Source organism: Polypterus senegalus, chromosome 3 (assembly GCF_016835505.1).
Source record: "Polypterus senegalus isolate Bchr_013 chromosome 3, ASM1683550v1, whole genome shotgun sequence".
Classification (NCBI taxonomy): Eukaryota; Metazoa; Chordata; class Cladistia; order Polypteriformes; family Polypteridae; genus Polypterus; species Polypterus senegalus.
The window spans coordinates 260,398,663-260,404,059 of NC_053156.1; positions in this window are offsets into that span (position 1 = coordinate 260,398,663).

Consider the following 5,397-nt stretch of genomic DNA (forward strand, 5'->3'; position numbering starts at 1 on the left):
AATAAAGTATCTATCTATCTATCTATCTATCTATCTATCTATCTATCTATCTATCTATCTATCTATCTATCTAATTCATGAAGGCCCTCGTGCTAGCTTTGTTTTTTTTCTGGTTGTGACTTCATTTTGTTACTTATTTTCTTCTGATGAATGTTTTGCCCCATTTGTTTTTCGATTCGTGTCTTTTTCAGATTTCCCAGGTTCGACCCTTTCTTTCGCCTGACAAATTCATTTTTGTCCAACCATCTCCTAGTCTCCTGTCACCTTTTCACAATGATCCTCTAATATGTATTATGTCTCAAGAAACAGCTCATTATTGTTGGAGCTTCATGGAAAGATCTAAGGAGGGTACTTTAGAGAACGTTAAATGAACATTTGAAGAATAGAGCATAATGAGGACAAATGACATACATAGACAGGCAGATGATCTCTGTTGTCCTTCGTTTTCAAACATGGCAAGTCTCAATGGCAGGTCACCAAACATGTTGACATTTAATTTGATTTCGTAGCAGATTTTTGTAGATTATTCTGTATTGGATATGTAGTCAATAGTTGATGAGTAGTGGGTTTCAGGATGACACTGACTCACTTGAAATTTGTTAATGCTTTATGGAGGAAGACCCTTGAAAAGATTACAACAAATGAAAAGAAGAGGGGCAGGTTAAAGGTCTGGAAAGCAGTTTAAACTGCAGCTAAGATATCCAAAGCTTAGGTGAGGTTCCCATGCTGACGATGGAAGATGACTGAGTAAGTTTGTAGAATCTGACATTCAAAAAGAAAATGAAGAAGAAGAACTCAACCTTTTGAGTAGACTTAGGGTTCCCAAATGATTTGGAGATCTATGCACTAATTCTCTGAGGCATGGAGTCCACTTATTTAGGTGTAGGTGTGCTCTTATAAACTGGAACAGGAACTGGGTAGTGAAGGGGTATAATATAACAATGTACTGGGACAGCATTCATAAACACATGCACATTTTATAGTCTTGTAATTACTGTGTGCATGAAGACATTTTCTATCTTAAGAATGATTTTTGTCAAGATATTGTCACAGTGAATAGCCCTGTCGCCTCAGAGTTTGGGAGACCAGCCTCCAAATCCTCTTCTGTGGAGCTTACACATTGTCTTATGTATTTGACCAGATTTTCAGCAGATACTCTAATTTCTTTCTTCACAAAACATAGACCCGCATGTTTAATAAATCAGAAACTCATTTCGGTCTGAGTGAGAGTGACCTGAAAAAGATTTATAAGAAATAGATCAATATGGGCAAACAGAATATCTGTATTTATTAAACTGCAACAATTCAATTAAAATTGTTTACACATGAAATTAGTGGCCTTTCTTGAACTCTGCTTCTGAGTGTTGCATTTTGCACATTTTATATATATTTGTGTCCCTAATTTAATATGTGACAGAAGGACACATTTTATTTACCCGTTTCAGTTAAGAGAGAGGGAGAGAAACTTCTAATTTACTGCATCTGATATAAACACAGGTGTTTAAGATGTTTGAATATGATGACTAGGATGACGTGGAAGCTAAAATAAAACTCCTAAAACTTCACACATGCATTGGGTTACTTTATATGAGATGAAATAAACTCCACCCAAGCTAAAGAATGAAAGGGAGTGAAAAGAAGTTTGAAAAGAACTCTTATTACTTGCCGAAATCCAAGTATAGAACAATAAACAATAATCACACAAAGAACATTCTAAATCTGAGTCTTGTTTATACCAGTGACTCTGCGAGGATTAAGAAAACAATGCCTAACATCCTGGAATTGAAAACAGAGAAGAACACACAGACACACAACAACAGTCCATAGAAATGTGTTCAATTGACCAATCATGCAGTCCTCAAATATTTATTGTACTGAACGCTGCTTGAAGAATCCAGTATACAATGGCTGGCATAAAAAATGGTGAAACAAAATAAAATGAACCGATTATAAGGTATATTACATGACATTCATTTTGCAAAGTAAAAATAAACATTTGTTTTTCCTCTGTGATAGACTGGCACCCTGTTTAGGGTTTGTTCCTGTCTCACCGTGGGCTCCAGCAGACCCCAAGGGTCCTGTTTGGGACTAAGCGGGTTAGAAAAATGACTGACTGACAGACTGACTGACTGTTTTTCCTTTTCACTTTTTAAAAACAATGTTACAACTCAGGCACCATTCACAACTACTAAATCTTTAATTGCATATCTCTATCGGCAGCAGGTGAGGCTGCACGCCTTCAAAAATCAATAAATGGTTTTCACAGACTTAGAGAAAAGTTTAAAATGTTATGCATTACAAAATAAAACAAAAAAAACAGAAATAGACTGCACTACACTGGACAAAGAAGCTCTCCACTTTCACTGGCTGCATTTGTATTTGTTACAATTTATAATTGTTATAATTTATCAGCACTATACTTTGGATTAAAGCATATCAGTGGATTTGCTTAGAATACTTTAATTGAAATATATAGATTTTTTATTAAATGAACTAGACTGTGTCACACACATGCAATTAGGAGGCAGCTAAAGGGCCTGAATAATGGTAATTCCATGACAGACCAGGGGGCGGCGAGGCGCACTAACTTTATTTCTCAATCCCTTGCAGGCCATCCATGGGAAATCCTGCATGGTTCCAGTGCCTCTGAGATAACATCACTTCCGGTTCTGGGCCCTCTGATGATGTCACTTCCGGTTCTGGGCCCTCTGATGATGTCACTTCCTGTTCCATCCCCTCTGACGATGCCACTTCCGGTTCCACCCCCTCTGACGATGTCACTTCCGGTTCCATCCCCTCTGACGATGTCACTTCCTTTCTCGGCAAATAAAGCCGTCATCTTTGACAACCTGCCTCAGTTCTGTTTTGGACTTGAACCTGCAAACAACTCCTAAGAATTATCCATTTTAGCCAGGGAATATTATACGAGTGGCTGCCCCAAACCTTTCTTGATGTCTTTGGCTCGTTCTTGTGACAACTGTCTATTCATTATTACATTATTCACAATATTTTTCTACTTTTTGGCTCTGTAATACACTGGTGTCTCATCCACTGCTGGCTGGGATAAGCTTGACTTCCCTACACTTTTGAATTTAACTGAGAACACTATGTTATTGTCTTCTTCTGTTCATTTCAACATAGGTAAGATTGGTTTCAAGGTAGCAATCAACTTTAGGTAGGATATAAGACCACCGCTGTAATAAGGAACCAATTACATAACAAAAAGAGGAATGAGGCCTCCAAAATAAGCTCCAAATGTAGGCCAGGGACTTCACCACCATCTAGTCAGCAAACCCCAAGTACAACCTGCAGGCTGTGGCCTACACGGCCCCAAAAATAGAAAACTGTCTGTTCAAAGCATAAGAACTGTTCCAAAAATATACAAAATTGCCCACCAAAGAGAGAAGGGAAACCCTAAACCTCTGGTTTGTGATCAAACTGGCAAAAAATATCTTTATGAAAGTAGAACTTATTATCAATTATTAGGAAGATATTAGAAAAATATAACAAAGTGCTGAAAAAAACAAAAAAGAAAAAAAAAGATTTGCCTGAAAGGCAATTTGAGGTGAAAAAATTCCAAAGCACAGCCCAAACAGCAAAACCAAGAAACAAAGCAAGAAATCCAACAACCAGAAATAAATCAAAGAAAGACACTACTTAGGCTACTCCTAAACAAACTCAAACTGCACTGCTGAGTTTCTCTTTCTGACTGAATGTAAAGCCAGAAGGAGAACTTCCTGGCCCACTTGTGGCAGTTGTCCACAGTTAATTAATACGAGGCCCGCTTAGAGTTATCCATTAACCTGATAGCATATATTTGGAGTACTTGGATAAAATGAGCAAAGGCATGGGGAGAATGTGCTTATTAACAAGACGCAGTATAATGGCTAGGGAATTACTTGAACCAAGTACTCAAGTTCATGTGTAAGCAGCACATAGTGTACATAGTACAGTGAAATTCTTGCTTGCTTGAGTGCCTCAATAAACAGCATCAATAAAGCAAAGTCAACAAAAGGCACCAAAAATATACATAGACAGCAACATATACCTTAAACTCACAGAGCAAATTATTAGGAACTCTATACTAATATCGGTAGGGTCTGCTTTTGCTTTCAAATAACCCCTCAGTTGTTTTTGCCATAGATTCCACAAAATGTTGGAAGCATTCATTTGAGATTCTGGTCCATGGTGACATGACTGCATCACACAATTTCTGTAAAATAGTCAGCTGCAAATTTATGCTGTGAATTTCCTACTCTACCACATCCCAAAGCTGTTCTATTGGATTCATGTCCAGTGACTGGAAAGCAACTGAAGAAGACAACTGTTTATGATGTTCATTAAACCAGACTGATACAACTTTTGCTTTGTGACATGGTGCATTATCATGCTAGAAGTAGCCATTTGAAGATGAGTAATTTGTAGCAATGAAGGGATGCACATGGTCAGCAACAATAGTCAAATAGACCATGGCATTCAAGAGATGATTGATTGGTATTAATGGCCCCAGTGTTTAACTAGAAAACATTTCCAAGACCATTACACCACCACCAACAGCAGCCTGTAATGTTGACACAAGGCAGGACGGATCCATGGATTCATGCCATTGAACCAAATTCTGACCCCTCCATCTGTGTACCTTGGGAGAAATTGAAACCCATCGGACCAGGCTACATTTTTGCAGTCTTCTAATGTCCAATTTTGTTGAGCCTATGTCCACTGCATTCTCGGCTTTCTGTTCTTGGCTGACGGCAGTGGAACCCAACATGTTCTTTTGCTAATATAACTCACCCAAGTTGAAGGTTCCACGTGTTGCGCATTTTGAGAAGCCTTTTCTTCTCACCACAGTTGTACAGAATGGTTATCTGAGTTACCTTCTATCAGCTCAGACGTGTCTAGCCATTCTCCTCTGCCCTGTCTTTATGCCCACAGACCTTCTGCACAATGGATGTATTCTTATTTTTTGCCCCATTCTGTGTAAACTCTAGAGATTCTTGTGAATGAAAATCTCAGTAGATCAGAGGTTACAGAAGACTCAAACCAGCTCGTCTGGAAGCAATAATCTTGCCACATTCAAAGTCAATGGCAACACATTTTTTCCTTATTCTGGTGTTTGACATGAACATTAATATTAATCAATGTTCTGCGTGTCTGTATATATATATATATATATTATTGTGAACGCTGGCCCTGGCACAGACAGACAGACATCATATTGTCACCACACACCATTTATTTATATACACTATTTACACAAAGTGTTCTCACGTGCACCCCCAGTGCCTTCTTGCACCGATCTCCCCAGTTCCAGGCTACACAGTCCTTTTGCCTTCCTGGCCACCTCCCGTCCTCTCTCTCCAGTTCAGTCTTTCTGCCTCCCGACTTCCACCAATGACT